A 17,950-nucleotide genomic window follows, 5' to 3' on the forward strand; every position below is an offset into this window, starting at 1 on the left:
ATTAAACCAGAGAACAGAACAAAAGGCAGCCAACATCCAAAGAAGAGCTTTGAATGTACTTCACGAAGCCTGGAGAGCTATTCCTGAAGACTACTTAAAGAAATGACAAGAAAGCTCCCCTAAGAGGGTCCAGACTGTGTGGAAAACTAAATATGGTCCCAAAAATCAACATTCAAGATTATTAGAATTGTACTCAGCATTTGCCTTATACACTGTCTTTTCATGTATGTTTCAATAAATGTGCACATGTTTTTAACTTCCTCAGGAGAATATAAAGAAATGAGGGGCAGCTCAAGCATTTTCCACAGTGCTGTACACGCAGCGAACACTGAACCAGGGCTTACAAATGAAGAGGAACTAACAAAAATAACCTTGTGCTGTAGCCTTATTACAGAGTAAGAAACAAGCAGCGAGACGGTTTTTGAAAGAGAATGCTCCAAGCCTGCAAATGAACAAATCATTCCTCAAATAAAGCAGGATATTTTCAGATTCATTTAATAATTTACATTTCTCTTAATTTAATATCTTTAGTTTGTCAGAATGCTCAATGCCAAATGACTGTCACTGCCCATTATATGTTATAATGACTCACAGTGCCTGGCCAGAGTATCAACAATAGCCTGCACTTTTCACTTTACAATACTGCAGATATGGCAACGCCAGCTGGGGCTTAAGAACACATTGTTATGCTGCTTCTTCTCAAGGCCAAGGTAAAATAGTTTTTTTTTCTGTCTTTTATTGCTGCTAACAGGGAAAGACTCAGCAACATATAGAATTAAAACACATACAATAGGTTTGTGTGAGGAATATATGTGTACACAGGGGGAAAAAACCATCTGTGGAGCTGCAACAAGGTTTGTGGGAACACTTGTGCATTTTACATAATGCATGAAGCAGCTTATGATTTATAGCTGACTGAAGGTGTGGTAGGCAGATGCACAACTCGGTTTTCTCAGTTAGAAAAAGAGCTGCAGTTCCAGCTCCTGACCCCTGCTAGATCAAGTGTGAGCAAATGTGTTCGCACATTAAAAAGCAACAACATTCAGGTTGTTGGAGGGCAGAACGGGAGAGAAAACACACACACATGGCTTGAGGGCTCGGGGTATTTTCATCTGATGCTACTTTTCAGTTCAAGGTGACGTGATGGAGAGCATATATATATATATATATATATATATATATATATATATATATATATATATATATATATAATTTTTATTTTTTTTCTTGTGCAGGGTCCAGAGCAGTTTTTCACTTATATCATCCATCATACAGTACACTGTGCCTGAATAGTGTTTCCTAATGATGCTGATGCAGGCTGGGACGTGTATTTTACCCCTAACAAAGCCAGAGTAATTAGCAGAAGTGTAGTCCGAGTTCTCTCTCTCTTCCTCAGCGATCCTGTCTCACCCTCTCTCTCTGTTTGTTTGTGCGTCAAGGGATTATTGTGTGATTACTTATGTGATTTGGGGGTTTTCTTATGAAGGGTTTCCATAAAGAAGAACAGAACTGAGTTTTCTCTCATTCAATGCAAGTTTTCCCTCCCCTAAGCTTCTCATTTGTGTTGTTGGGGGTTTTCCCCCCCAGAAAAAAGCTTGAAAGATTTCTGGTGCAATCCACAGAACTGACAGTGCATGGCTAAAAGTTTCCCAGTGTCCCTTAGCGAGAGTACCTAATCCTCACATATTTTGCATCAGCAGAGTCTGAAGTCACAGACAGACAGCTAAAATCAGCTGAATCCAATCAGGGAAATGTGTTGGTTTTGCGTGGGAGGGGAGGGTGCCCTGGTGTTCACAGACCACAGTCCGTTCCTTTGCGTCACACAGGTGGGACGTTAGAAGCCCATGCTACGGGGAAGGTGTGAAGATAAGAAGACTGGAAAGGAACAGAAGGTAAATGTGGCAAACAAGGAGGCGCACATGTGTCTAGGGGATACAGGCAGAGAGCTGCTGTCTTCACAGATCAATGGCAATTGTGTATTTTGTCACATCAGATTTGATGCAAGACCTGTCTGCGATTGGTCGTGTCCCTTGCTACTCACGGGCGTAGATTCACAAGCCACTGATGCTGTGCTCATGAACGCCGGTCTTTCTTTCTCAGGGTGATATAAATGGGGAAGGGGGGGGGGGGAATTGAAGCCTCCAGCTGTCAGTGTAATGAGATTAAACCAGACCAGCCTGAGCTCCCAGTGTTTTATTGAACTTTATTTCAGTTTCCATTCTGTTTTTCAATATGTATAAGGAAGATATTGAATGTGGCTGCTTCTGCGCACTAGTCCAAGAGCATCTGGTTGTGCATCAGTGTGGAGTGTGCGATTGTGTGTGTGTATTGGAGGACAGAAACAGAGAGATAATGTGAAAGACTTGTGTGAGTATGTGTGTAATGTCCTCACTTCACACCCTGCAGGGCATGGTGCATCTCCTAAAGATGTGTTCAAGACGTCGCGCCGTCACGAAACTTTGATTTGGTTTCCAAGCTTTCCGGCCTTTTCCAGCAGTTTCCACATGGCGCATGGCAAGGCCTGTCTGGTGCTGCCAGTGGAAAAGTAATGCTTAACCGTGGCGCATGAGGCCTGTGCATTGCTTTCGTTGAATCCTGGTCTGTGAAAGGCAGACAGAAAGCCACACTGGCACAACGATTGTGGCTGCAAGTCTGTGTGCGAGCATGTGCTCGTGTGAATGCTTTTGTGAGACGGAAAGTGTCTGGGGACTCGCAGAGTGGGAGACATCCATTCTGTTCGGACATACTGCGGAGTCTCACAGCCCATATTCCCCAACTCTGACGTTTTGGAACGGTCTGCCAGTCTGTGACTGCTTTTTCTATCACGCCACTCAGGCCTCATTACCCAGTCGCAGCTTCTTCCTCCATCATTTTGCCATCAGTCAGGGGGCACTTGGCTCCCCAGGTTCACTCATTTCTCTGCTGATAAATATATGTTACTCATCTCCTGCTTTTTTCCCATTAGAAGAGAACATAACACTATTAACATCTTCAGCACCTTTAAGACTCATCATAAGGGCCCATTCATCAGTGGTCGGTGAAAGAAAAAGACAAATGGAGAAGGTGATAGGGGAAAAAATACAGCAGGAGCAATGCTTCTTTGCATTCATATTAGAGGTAAATATGGAGATGTTCACAACTGAAATACGTCTACAAATGTGTATGTACGTGTGAAAATGCAGAATGTGAAGGTATTTCACAAGATTATTTGGTTGGTTCGTGGTTTCCATCTCCGAGTCCGAGTGGTTAAATTCTTCATTGCTTAAAATAGTGGAGAGCAAAAGAGGAACGCACCGATATAGTCGTGAAACTGCTGAGTCTCATCTGACAACAATTTTGTAAAATTAATCTGTATTCATATGGAGACTGCAAACCTGGCTCAGATATCAGTTATTCTGATATCAACTGGCTACACCGTAAACCCCAGAACATTGGCAGCTGCCCCCAGAGGCTAAATAACAAGACTAATGGCCCATTTTCAGTGACTGCGCCATTTGTCATGTAAAATCATGGGAAAATTAGAAGTTTCTGCAGCCAGTGGTTCTGGCATCAGAGTAAAAACAAACAAACAAATAACTAGCTCCAGTCCCCTGTTGGAGGTGAGGCGGATTTCCAAGAGTTCCAGCAGTAAAATGATGTCTAGTTAAAGATAATCAACAAAATCAGTGAGTCTGTTTAAAAATTGTATGAGATTAATATCAGCTGGTCCACCTACCAGCTACCAGTGCTACTTGGAATTTGTATTAGAAGAAAAGAAGCAAAACTACCAGTAAATGTATACTTATTGGCCACTGGCCACATTAGATAAACCCATTTAACTGCTCATCAAGTGGGATACGGCTATCGCTAGGGTTTACAGAAGAGCTATATCCTGTTCTCTTGGAGGACATGCCTTGTTGATGCCAGAGGCCAGAGGAGCTTTGAGCTGATAGGAAGGCAGCAATAACTTTCTAATGAATAATATACCCACTCGTTACAACCAAAGTATGGAGAAGAGGATCTCTGAATGCACAATACATAGAACCTTAGAGCTGATGGGTTACAGCAGCAGAAGACCACATAGAGTCCTGCTCCTGTCAGCAACAACTCTCACTCGCTTGCCAAGACTGGACAATAGAAGACTGGAAAACAATCCTGCCTGATCTGATGAACCTCAACTTCTGCAGCAGCACTTAGTTGGTAGAGTCAGAATTTGGTGTAAACAACATGAAAGCATGGATCCATCCTGCTTTGCATCAAAGGTTCAGACTGATGGTGGTGGTGCTATGATGTGGGGGATATTTTCTTGGCACACTTTGGGCCCCTTACTACCAAGTAAGTTTAAATACCACAGCCTACCTAAGTATTGTTGCTGACCATGTCCATCCCTTTATGAGCACAGTGTACACATCCTCTAAGCTTCCAGCAGGATAATGTGCCAAAGATTTCTTGAACATATCAAAGAGTTTGCTGTATGCAGCAACTATGTGATTCTCTCATGTTAATAAGGATGCCAATCTCTGAGGAATGTTTCCAGCACCTTGTTTAATCTATGCCATGAAGAATTAAGGCAGTTTTAAAGGCAAGCAGAGGGTCAAAGCCAGCAAAGTGGCTGGGGAGTGTGCAGAATTACCGTAGATGGATTCGATTGCCCAGCAAAAGTGACAGCGACTCTGATGCTTCAGGATTACGACAAGACATGTCAGATTATTTGCATCATCCTTCATCCATTAGAAACAGGCCTGAGAGATGAGATGTTCCCACACTGTTTTATTGTTGTTTGTCAGATTTTATTTTTCATTATCAATGCAGTATTCCTGTCAGGCATCTATGACCATATTTAGGTAACAGATGGGTTATGGGTGAGTGGACAGGACTTTTGGTCAGGTCTTGATGGGACGAAGTTAGACGGAGAATGAAAACTTTGAGCGTGACTTGATGTAGGGAAAAGAAGGAAAAGTGGAAAGGGCACATTTGAATTGGGGAACACAAGTGTAATACTGCAGTGCTTGTGCTCAAAAAAAGGGAGAAGAAGAAGGACAAGAGGGCAGTGAATGAGATCAGAACAAAACTGACAGACAGATTGACTCATCAGACAAGCATGTCGCATTCACTGCCAGGCTGCATGGCAGTGGCCCTGATGCAGTTTCAGAACAAATTAATCCACGCAGATAAGGCTGCCTTCTTCTCACTAATGATATCTTACTGCTATTTAGGATAATCACGTTGATTTCCTTATTGTTCTCTTACTAAGATGATTCTCACAGGTACTGCCTATTTCTTATTATTGTAATTATTAAAGTACTATAATTGTTTCACAGCTTTTCTTTTACTGCCCCCATGAAATATAGAGCGTCTTCTATCTATGGGGATGTAGTTTAGCTGAGATATTACTTATATTTTGAGGCTATAATCTTAAAATATAAATAGACTTCATGTAGTATAATCAGAATAACTTGAAGCACCATTGGTTAATATTGGATATTTCTACCATGGTAGATGCATTATTCTAGAAATGCATCAGTTGGTTGCAACATCTAGTTGATGGATGGTTGTTGAATTTGGTCTAGAAGTTTACAGAATTCATTAGAGTGCAATACTTTGACAATAAATTACATTTTGATACCTAGAAGTTGAATTGTAATGGCTATGCGATCCAAACTTTTCATCGTCTTAGCTCTAGCGAGATCAGAATTTCAGCTTTTACAAAATAACTTACATTTTAAAAAGACTAATGGCGTTCCCATTTACTCTCAGCTGTGCTCATTTCCAAATGTTAGCATGCCCTGTACTCTAAGAGAACGCAGTGGACATTAGAAAGGGGGAAAAAACACATTTTCTACCCGTGTTGTCATGAGCATGTTACCATGGTGACATTCATTTTGAGTTCAAAGCAATTCTGCGCTTCTCAGAGCTGCTAGCATGACTTTATGCTGTTATATTTAAAATGGGTCAAATGACTATGAAAGATGTCACATGACAAACAGTTATGCTAAGGTCTGCACGGTGTCAGCTCAATGTTTGGGATTTTTCTGCCACTCAACTTTCGTTTTTTAAGATCTGAGATGATGTGCTTTGATTATTTTCTTAAAAATCAGCTGCCTTTAGCACAGCAGTTGGATTTAACATGAAAGGCAACACATCGAAAGAGGGAAGCAGTTCTTCGGTGCGCACGCTTTTCCTTAGCCACGCCACAAATGCACTAAAGGACAATTCAGAGCATCAAGCTAAATGGGCCATTTCACCGGGTGTTCAAATCAACCTTGTACGCTTTCACACTCAGCTGAACCCCTGCTCGGCATTTGTTTTCGCACCAAATTATATTGGTAATTATCCATCATTCCAGGGTAATATACAGCCAACCATCTTTGTGCTTTGGAATATGTATGACGAATTGGATGCCAAGACTGGTTATGAGTGTGCAGCTCATTTCGAGACTGAATTCGTGGTGACAGCATTTGAATTTACAGAAATGATATGGAAATTTTTAGATCATGAAATTCAGATAGATAGATAGATAGATTAGCGATCAGTGGAAGTGAGCAAAAACACAGATGGAGGATAGTGAGATGGTGGGGAAGAACATAGACAGAGTGACACAAAGGTAGCACTGGATGACTCACACTCTTCTCTCATTCTCTTCATCTCTCTCCAGTCTGGATTAAAATAAAAGAGGCCCAGCAGCCCCAGCCTGCAGAGAGGGAGTTGTGCGCTCCATCTCAGAGATAGGGTGATGTGCTAAAAATACCACTCCTTGTGTGGGCTTCTTGGGGAGGAAGGAGGGGGGGCAAAAGAATGGGGAGGGAGGTTTATGGATTTGGTGGTATAGTACGCTAGTGATATCACTACTTTCCACAGTCCAGCCCTATCGCATTTCAAGCTCGTCTTTTCTTTTGATCTGTGCTCTATAATGTTCACTAATTGCGCCTTGTAAAAGCACTTTTCCACTTTCGAGGAACGCTGGTCAGTGCAATTAAAATCTAGTTCATTACGCCAGAGTCTGCTAGAAACTGCTTTTATCTTGCTGACCCCCATTCCTTCTGCGAATCACACCCCCCCCACTGCTCACGTCTCTCCTTTGAGAAACTCCATTAAACATCAAAAGTGAATCAATATCAATTTATTGCTCTCGCTGTTGCGTACACACCAGTTTCTCTTCCTGTCGAGGAGTTGCTCTCACAGCTCCCAATTCATCTGGATTTTCAGTAGCGGGAAACTAAACAGGACACCAAATGAACACGTCTCACCATCTGTCATCTCTCAGGATGGTTCTCCTCGTCAGCTGATCCATCTGTTTAGCTCGGCTTCAGTCTCTACAACAGCAGAGAGGAGCAGAAGTAAAGCGGAGCTTCGTTACACGAACATACACGGAGCTTGCTAAACGGAACAATCCTCATTTAGTGAACCGCTATGGTTCCCCGCCCCGATATTCGGAAATTAAAATGTTAGAAACAGAGCTGCAGAGTGGGATTCAAAAAATACTTACCTTCCACACCTAACAGCCTCTGGGATCTCAGAAGGGATTTGCATATGAAAGCGTAGGGATCTCCGTGGAGGACGGAGGATGAGGAGTGAAGAAAGGAGGACAAGTCAGGAGACAGGAGGGGTTTCTGGTTGAGCTGGGTGTACAAAACTCTGTTGTAATTATTCATTGTGCACACAACCAGAGTGAGAAAGGATATCGATAGGACGAGGCACTTATAAGTAACAAAGAGCTGTTTGGTCAATCGGTGATAACCCCCTTGCCCTTAGTTACGCAGTAATGTATGCTGAAGACATCAGAAAAACAGCAGTCATCTATATTGTGCAGTAAGAACACTGTTTTTTGCTTTCTTTGATTTTACTCTGCATAAGAGACTGCTATTTTTACTGTCAGCACGAAGCGTTATGCTTTAATGGTCTTTTGGCTGACTTCGTCTAGCTCGTTGCATACAAAGACCCCCAGGACATCAGAGCAGAAATTCAATCTAAACCTACAGAGAAGTGAAGGAGCGATATTGATGTACAAATATGCAAATACCACTGACTGGCTAAGTCATTAATCTGACCCCGGTCCAAGCAAGCATGTGTTTCAGTTTCTGATGACAGACTGAAGGCAGGAAGGCCACGAAACAAGCATGAAGTGAAGATGGCCACAGTACAGGCCTGGCAGCACATGGCGTCAAAACTCACAACCAAATAGCAAATATAATAATAACCTATTATAACTCTTTAAATAACTTCCTGTACCCTGAAATATGGAGTTTCATTTTGATATACAGTTAGGATACAGTTGTTTATGTTAATATCCTGATATTAAAGCAGAGAGGCAGAATAACTTCATAGTTTCAAATCAAATTAATGTGTACACTGAGCAAAGGAGCATGTTTTCTGATTTTGTGTGTTGTGCTGTTGGCTGCATCACAAATTCTCAAGCGGAAGGCGACAAAATGGGCTAGTCTCCACCTGGAGACGAGAGACTCCTGTGAGTTTTCAGGAGTTCAGAGATCTGATGATGTAAAGTGACAGATGCCTCTGGTGGGTTTCGAAGAATACAAAGTGTAAGGCAACCCACAGAGCAGCAGAACCCAGATTCCTCAGGTGAAAGAAAATACTCAAAGCTTTGTACGTGAACCCCTCAATCCCAGTGGAATTTATTTTGCACAGTGCATTAATAGATTAAGAGGGCAGGCAGTGGCTGTCCTTTCACAAAGTGAAGGGCCTGTTGCTTTGCGGAATAAATGCTGATTATCCTGTCTAGTGTAGCTCATAAAATAAATCCCTTTCCTGTGGCATTTGCCAGGTGTGTGATTGCGGCCAGTCCCTCTGGGTTCTTCTTGAAAGGCCTGTGTTGTGCGCACTTTCAGAGGCTGAAGCCAGCTCTGTGTTCAGCCGCCTGGAGTTGGGTTGCGATCCTGTGGGCAGGATAATCTGCTGTAATCTTTGGCTCTCTGATCTGACCACAGCAGAATAGAGCTGGACGGGTGGGATAGACTACCGAGGGAGTGGACAGCAGACATGGCAGGGTTGAAGGAGATGAGAGCCACTGTACTGTAAAAAAAAACCAAAACAAAACAGAGATACCAACCAAGCACAAAAATAAACATGCTGTTTATAGCTTAGAAGTTCAGTATATAGTATTTTCATGCATTAAACACCTTTTGAGTGACAATGTGTTAATGGATTGCAATATCAATATTGATATTAATGAGTGTGACAATCCAAGTACCTCAACGCCTCTCTCCTGCACCAACAAGGAGCAACAAGCTCCCCAGCTTAGCACAGTCCACTAACCACTTGCTTCTATTGACTCCTGCACATCAATAATAATAAGCCTAAAGCACCAACTTCACATAAGAGGACTGAATCTGCCATTAATTACTGCTAGTGACATGTTACTAAGGAAGCAAACCCAGCCCTGTAAGACCTGGGCATCCAGTTTTAACAAGGGGTCTGGATTTTGAACAGGGTTAGAAACCTGCTGCCTGCTTTTTAGGATAAAAAAATGTCATTAACACTAAAAAAAGATTGCTGATAGTACAATTAAGATGCTTAACCCCTTGTGTTTTGATCCAAAAACACTAAAGATTCTTACCACAGACTCCTCAGTTTGAGCTAGAATGATCACAGAACAGTTTCTTAAACTCACCATTTAAAAATTCTGGATGCAATGTGTCTCAGAGTGGGATCACTCGAGGACCTCGTCCTTCTAGCTTCTCGTCTCTGTGTCAAGTTTGTGTCTCATAGTCTGGGTCTCTGTGTTCATTACTTCCTGTCTTATTTTGATGGTCTCTCATTCACTGTGTGTTGCAGTCTATTTAATCTCCTTTGTCTAGTTACCCCTGATTTGTTCCAGCTGTGTCCCACCTGTTGTCGATCCTCTCATTGTCCTGTGTGTGTATTCATGTCCTCAGTCTCCCTCTGTTCTTTTTTTTTTTTCAGTCTCCCTCTGTTCTGTCACGTTGTCGTTGTCTCCCCTCTAGCTGTGTGTGTTTCTGCTCGTGTTTTCTCCTGGTAATACTTCTCCAGAGATGGTTTGTTCCTGGCTTAAGTTTTCTTACATTTTTTGTGAGTCTTCAGCAATAAAACAGTTTTTTTAATTTTTACATTGTTCTCAGTGAGTCCTGTTCCTGGCGCACAGCAAGCCCCGAGAAGGCATTTGCATTTGAGGTTTTTCTCAAACATGTTCTGCCCTGTGCTGAAATTACAGTTCAGCAGTGGTAGTGTGTTGCAAGTCCTCTGGCAGTCTATAAAAGACCTGTCTACCTGCAGAGAGTGTCTGCTGTTGATGGAGGTGGTGTACAAAGTATGTGGTAAAACCGGTCTGTGGGCTACTCTTCCTTCTGTTGTTGTTCGCCTGTCAGCCAGTCGAAGAAGAAGAGCAAAGTTACAACGTACGAAGAGCTGAAGCGAAATTGTTTAAAAACAATAAAAAGACTCAACTGCAGCTGCTGTCTGTGGCTTTCATATCATATTTTTTGATCTTTGATTTATCTGCACTTCTGCCAATCCTGATGAACTCTGCTGTCACTCCCCTCTAGCAACACTAACAGCAATCCAGTGACACACAGTGGCATTCACATCCAGCAACGTGTGGCTGGGATTTTAGACAACAGGGTGAAAACACCTCTCCGTATGCTGTTTGTAGGGAAATACATACGCAAATGGACACAACTGCATTACCATAAATTACGCATTATGTGCATGGTGTGCCTGATGGTTGTCAGTGAAAACATTCCTCACTGCTGAGAATGAATTTTCACACATCGCAGTGGACGCTCCAAGCATTAATCCTAGTCTCAAAGAAGTCAGTATACCCGGCAAGGCTTCCAGTGTTCCAGCTTCCATACATTTCTACTAGCTAATGTTGCTTCCCAAAGCCCTTAAGCTTGAACTTAATTCTGTCTAAATAAAGCTGCTAAATTATGCACTGTTAAATTATGTCCAAAAGCTATTTGAGCTATAATTTTAAATGTGAACAGAAATACATAATACAATTATAAAATATGAGCTGTGCAAAGGCATCACATGCCTCTGGAAGATATACAGCTGATGTGACCAGTATGGTAGGGTTAATATTAGCAGAACATTTAATTCATGGAGGAACCTTTTCTTGGTTTAGGGCATCAAAAACTGAACTTTAGTTGTCTTTCTTTAGGGTAATTTTAGGTAATGCTATTGTTGCTTAAAAGGACAAAGCCTTTTAGCCTCTGTGTGAAAAACTGAATGCAAATTTACTCACTAAGCTAATCTCTCAGACTGTTGCTAATATATGCATAAACTACTGCAGACGAAACTTCAGATTACATCTCTTTTGGGCTCTTGGGGCCTCTCGCTGTTACAGCAAGTGGTTTACTAACCCATCCTTCTCTGTAAAATTCCACTCATGATCTCATCCTCTGCATGTGTTCAGCTTAGAGAAATAGAAACGTTCCAGCCCTCTGTTTACCACCATTAGTGGGTCACTCTGACCTGTAAGCTTAAACTATCTCCCTCCCCTTACAAAACATCTCCCATCAAAAGGCCACAGGTGGTTTTTTTCTGTCTTTCATTATGTCCGAAGCCAAGAATGTCGGCATAAAAAAACCCAAAAACGGTCAGACGCTAAAACCCAAACAGAGAACACACAAAAGACACACAAAATTTCAGACTTGATGTAAAAACTCATGCACAGAACACTCTGCGTGTGGTAAGATGAAATGCAACAGTCATCAAATATGAGTATTATACAAGAAGTAGAAGTTTGATAATATTAAATTATTGTGAATTTAAACTCAAGAGAGCTTTAAATACTCCAGTGTCTAATCTAATCTATTATTATCTTGCAAACACGCTGATTAATTAATGATTCTCGAATTGGTAATTATTATGTTTTCCACTAATAATATGTCAAATATTTGTATGATATATTTAAAAAATTCTAAACATTATGTTATCAATATATAGAACTCCTTCACTCTGCATAACTATCTAATCTAGTCTCTTAAATTGGACAATTTACTGCTTTATTGCTACTTTAATGCTAGCAAAATTATATTTGTTTAGATATGCAAAATGGCAGTTAACATGGTGCATGCTAAAGTGTGTATTTTTGGTCAATTTTAGCTTACAATGAATGAACTAGTGGTAAAAAGAAAGAACAATTACTAATTACTCAGGTTTTATAGGATTGATAGGCTGCCTGGTATAACTTATCTGCCTCTAACAGCTTCATCCAATCAGTCACTGTCAAACCTGACTGTTTGACAGCGTTTCCAGGTGTATGCTAGCTGTAACTTTGGAATGCACGCAAGCTGGAAATGGAGATTATTTGCCTTCAAATGGGGCTATAGCATTGCCAACTTCCAGCAACCACTCGCAACCAGTCGGGAAATATTAATCTTTTTTCTTTTTCCCTCATGACCAGTGGTTGCCAGGCTGACCAGCATAGGCCTGTATGACTTGACCCTTATTTGCTTGCTCATACGTTTTCACCATGACTGGCAAACGTGCAAGGTGACAGACAAGTTACCGTAATGTAATAAAAACCTTCAATGAAAAAAAAAAACCTAAGCAACAGGATCGTGACAGCAGCCGACGTAAAACCTTTAACAAGAGCTTCAAGTAGAAACCAAAGCTGTTGAAAAGTAGCAGCAAACAACCATTCAGTCATGCTGAAATGTACTTATCTGGTTTACTTTTGGTCATAGGGCGCCATGTAATGAGTGTGGTTTTTCTCACAATGTGGAGTCCAGCATTACTGGTGAAATGTGGAACTCTTGAAAAGTGAAAGCGTGGGGGTAGGGGCTGAAGTGGATCTGAATTTTCGTCAGGGGTTAGCACTGTTTTGATTTTTATTGTAGAAAATTTCTGTGACTCATCTCTAATGCATGGATGAAAAGACTCAATAATGCCTTCTGAATGCAGATGGGTTGTTTTTTGTTTTTTTTTAGCTGGATAAGGAATGAGATTTCTGGAAAGATTTAAATCAGCATGAATGGATGCTGGCTGGTATGCTAATAAGGTGGCAATGTTTCTTAACGAACATAATTTGATGAGTTTAATGAGCGTTCAGCTGCCAGGTCACAACGAATCAAGACGCTTAAATATCTGATTATAAGTTCTGAAATCGTTATGATTGTAACAACGGGAGACTTGATTTAATTATTGAATTAGTGATGACACATTAGCAGATTTCAGCAAATTCGGGGGATTTTAGAGGGTGCCTCCTGACCAGACAGTTACTGCACCATAAGCAGTCTTCTCGCATCTCCGTCTAACTGATTATTATTGTGTCCTGCCCTTTTTTTCCCTTTTCCATCTATGCCATTGCATTACTCTCACCCCAGCTCTGTGAAGCTCCAGTGACCAAATGCCCTTTTGTTGTCCATGTGGCTTGGCTCCAGCACTTTCCCTTCAGAGCGCTTGCCTCTTGCGCATTGTACTGTAAATGTCGGCATTAAAATGTAAGGAGTCATGAGCGTGCCTCTATCTCTCTTCTATCTGGTGTTTGCCTGAGAACACAAAGGGCAAGCTGAGGCAAGCGGAGATGGCAAGCCTGCTCTGGACATGTCATTTGAGATGTGTCAGTTACGGGCACGCTGCCCTAAAAGCTTTGCCCCAGCCTGAGACTGCTTCGTAATAAAAAGGCCTAATGTGCTCGATAGATCCGCTGATGATTCAACAGCAGCAATAAGAGTACAGCTGTGATTACATGGTCAGCCTATAAAAGTAGCAGCCTTTCCCAATTTGCAAGTCCTCACTCCTCTTCCCTTCAACTGGCCTGACTGCCGCCCCCACAGTGGTAGCAATCAGCCAGGTGCTAAATGCCTGGGTGAGGCACAGCTCATGGGTGGGTGGGTGCGTGCGTGGAGGGGGGAATGTTGTGGAGGGGAGGCTGAAATTGCACGTGGAAATAAGCATCTGTGCTTGCTTGGGAGAGGAGGAAGCGGGGGCAGGAAATAACTGTCATTCTCCACTAAGGCTGAGAGTACAGACTGAAGAGAGAAAGGCTGACGGACTCACACAGGTTAATCATTAACTCGCTGAGCTGAAGAAAATTAAGAAAAAGGATTGTTGGGGCGGGGTTTGGAGTATATCGTTTCTTTTTTACAGTCGTTTAAATGGATGAGTGTTGCTTCATCCCTTCAGAGAGGTCTGATTAACCGCAGTGCACAGTGTGATGGGGAGAAAGCAGAGCTGACACCAACCAGGCTGTTGGGAAAACGCTGATATGGCAGCAGGCTGCCCCTGCCAGGGGCTTCCTCGTGATGACTGTTAATGAATAATCGATAGCAAGCGACGTTCAATGGAGGGAGTGTATGTAAATCTCCTCTACGCTCTCATATGGACTTATAGGTTTAATTAAACTAATCGCTGTATTGACTTAGGGCTCCATAGCCCTTTGAAGCCTGCTGTAGTAATGACATGAAACCAGGCTTCCCCTTTTGTTGCAGAAATGTATGCAGTGAAGAGACTAAATGAAGTGCTGCTGCAGCACAGTCCAATTTTCGTGGTTCTCTCTGCACACATGGACTCTTTGTAAGAAAAGGCACAGCTGTAATTTAATAAGCAAATAGAGATGCATTAATACCTGTGCATAAGACTTCTCAGTGTAAATACAATGCAGCTTGATGTTATAGGGTTAGTGAGCATGCAGGAAATTAGCTTTATTTTCCAAGTCACTGACTGACTACATCTCTCAGTCATGCAAATCAAACCGCATTGTTAACACATATCTATAACCATAGGCGTGCGTCACAGAGCCCCAGTCATTCACAGAGGGAAGCATTCAGGTAGCTATATGAGAGACAGCAGCTTTAATCACGACAGAGATGGTTTGCTATCGGCATTAGAAGGGACTCTGTTGGCACAAATCCCCCCTTCCCCCTGAAACCTCTGATCATCATGTCATTGTCTGCAGCAATACACTCCAGGGACTCAGCTTTCACATAATGAAACCAAGAGAGCTGCCCACAGCCCGGCTTATAATCACCCATATGTGTGCGTGTCCGTGTGTGTATGTGCGTGCAACTAGTTCGCCTTTTTATAGTGTTGATTGAAAACAAAAGAGTTTCAGCATTAACGCTCTTCTGTGTGTGCGCTTAAGCATATCATCGGGGTGTGTTTTTGCCAGTATGTGCTCACGCGCGTGTGTGTAACAACCACGGGTGTGCATGAGTCACTTTGAGAGGTTTCACCAGCTATTATCGAGCTGGGACTTGGTATTTAAAAGGAGATAGAATAATTGTCTCTTCATCAGCTCTCCAGAGATTACAACAGTAACTGTCAAGTGAATTTGAATTCTTGACATTTTCCCAAAGTCTGGCTGTGAAAGGCACTGTTCAAACAGGATGTATGCAAGGCCTTTTCATAAGTGACTTTCCAAGATGAGCTCCACCATCCATGCCGAGTGCATCACAAACAAACGGTAGTTGCTCTCTCCACCAGGAAGAGAAGTGAGGGAAAAGACAGATTCAGAGGAAAAAGTAAACCAATGAACGCAGAAGGCAAGAGGCGAGAAGGAAACGGCTCGACGAGGCATCTTATCTTCGGCGTGTTTTTCGCCGTGCTCAGGCTTTAAGCCGCCTGCTGAAAGGTGGAACACTGAATTCATGCAGCAGGTTTTGCTTGGGCTCTTTTTGTTTTTTTCCCGAAGCTGCTGTTGCAGAAAAAGGCTGAAGGAAAAACAGATACCATTCACAAGTCATCTCATTTATGCTCTCATTTGGTATGTGCGCAGTGTATATTCAAATTGGGACACAGAGTTTGAATAGCTTTCTTCTTTTTGTCTTCTCACTGCTGACACACACAAAATCAAACACACACACCCACAAACACACACAAATGTAGGTTTGTATCAGCATGCACACAGACTTCTACAATTTGAAATATTTGTATCCCAAACAGGGACAAAAGGTTAGTCCTACAACCAAAAACAGGAAGTGTTTGGATTACATTTTCCACTTAGACAAGCAGAAATTAAGAATTGTATTTAGTAAACAATCAGCAGAATGAGAGCCTCTAAAACATCAACTGTATTAATGATTCTTTATACTGCAGAAGCAGAACAACCTGCAGCACAGACATAAAAAATTAACAGGTGTTTCTGTCGCACGAATATGTGAACTGTTCCCAAATATATATATATATACCGCCACAAAATGCAATGTTTTATCACAGCTGCCTTAAATTACCTTATCAGTAATTGTTTCTACAATGGTTAATTCACCAGGATGTTCAAGCTTTTTCCAGTTAAAATTGTCATTTTTAATGCTTAAATATAATTATTGTTGTCATCCATGACATTTCAAATTTGCAAAAAAGCAGAAAAAATCTATTTTTTTTAATTAAGATGCTAAATTACAGTTAATTAATTGCATTCCTGAACAGAAATTAATTGTCATTTTTAACTTAATTTTAGTGGTTAAATGTTATGCTTCATTAATTTCTCAGTGAATACAGTGTGCCGCCTCAAATTTGGGTATAAAAAAGTTAATTTGGTAACTTCCTGAAAGTTACCTTAAGTTTTTGACAGACTTTTAAAATATTTTTCTTGTTTTATGATAGTTGATATAATAAACTAATTCCAAAAAAAATATAAAGTCACTGGTGGGAAACATTCATGGCAGTTGTTAATCTTCCAGGAGTGGAGTTCACACAAAATTCCCTCCAAGGTTAGACGACACAGAGAAGATGCAAAAACACCCGAGACCTACAACTACGACTCTACAGTCAAATTTCAGCAGCATCCTAAACGTTAAAGTTAATGACAGTTCACTTTGAAAAAGACAGAAACAAGTATGACTCATTGGGAGGATCCAGGAGAAATCCTGTTTTCTGTAAAAAAAAGAACAGAAGAACGCAACTTAAATTTGCAAAGCTGCATCTCGACAAACCCAAACCCTTCTGGAGCAACGTCATTTGGACAGAGTAGACCAAAGTGATGCACAGCACCATGTTTGGAGAAAGCCAAACATAGTACGTCAGCATAACCACCACGTACCAACTGTCAGCACAGTGGTGGAGGGGTGATGATCTGAGTTTGTTTTGCAGCCACACGACCTCGGCACCTTGCATCAAATCGACCATAAACTCCTTTGTGCACCAAAGCATTCTGGAATTCCATGTGAGGCCATCTGTCCAGCTAATGTTTAATGGAAACTAGATCGTGCAGCGGGACAGTGAGCTCGTGCACGGCAGCAAATCGGCAACAAAAATGAAAAAAATAAAAAAGTTAAGGTGATGAAATAGTCAAGTCAACGTCCAGACATTAACCATGCTAAGAAAGCTGTGGAGAGACCTTAAGAGAGCTCTGCACCAACTAATGCGCACAAACCTCAATGATATGGCCCAACATTGCGAAAGATGAGTTGCAAAAAAATTCTTCCACAACGACGTGAGTGACTCATAAAGTCATACAGAAAATGATTACTTCATGTTATTCCTGGGGTGCACTTTTTTCACACGGCTACAAGTTATTTACACAGTTTGATTTTTGTAACTTCAGTAACTATGCCATCATGGAGTATTACACAGCGCTGGTCAGTGTAAAACAATAAACACTGTGGTTATTACCAAGACATTTTGGTACAGTATCTAAATAAATTGCACACACTCTTTCTCTATTCAAAGGAAATTGCTAAATTTCCAGCAGTGTTGTTGCCAAATGCCATTTTGGTAATTTCAGGGTTAATCAGTTAGTCACAATGCTATTAATCAATGCCTCCTGGTATGAAAGTAACAAATAACACCTCAGGAACAGTGCTGACAGCTAACCTGACACCTGCAGTCCTTCAGTGGCTCCAACTTAGTTTTAATAAACACTACAGAGACTTGTTTCATCATTTTTAGTGGCGTGTTAAAAAAAACCCCAACAACCACAAAAAAAGAGCAGCACTCTTCACACACAAAAATTCAGCTTGGGGCTGTCTACTATTACTATCTACAATGCCATCACTGAATTAGATGTGGTTGACCTATGCACCTTGTCTGAAAGCTATTTCATGGTCTA

At 41.5% G+C, this 17,950-nt stretch overlaps 1 protein-coding gene across 1 annotated transcript in view; it reads left to right on the forward strand.

Annotated features, from left to right (window-relative positions):
• Positions 1-17,950, forward strand: part of pde4a (phosphodiesterase 4A, cAMP-specific) — a 49,769-nt gene that overhangs the window by 9,272 nt on the left and 22,547 nt on the right. The gene's annotated exons all lie outside the window — the stretch shown is intronic.

This window comes from Copadichromis virginalis, linkage group LG4 (genome assembly GCF_057382275.1).
Source record: "Copadichromis virginalis isolate Kocher_CV1m ecotype Utaka linkage group LG4, C_Virginalis_male_GT1.1, whole genome shotgun sequence".
Lineage (NCBI taxonomy): Eukaryota > Metazoa > Chordata > Actinopteri > Cichliformes > Cichlidae > Copadichromis > Copadichromis virginalis.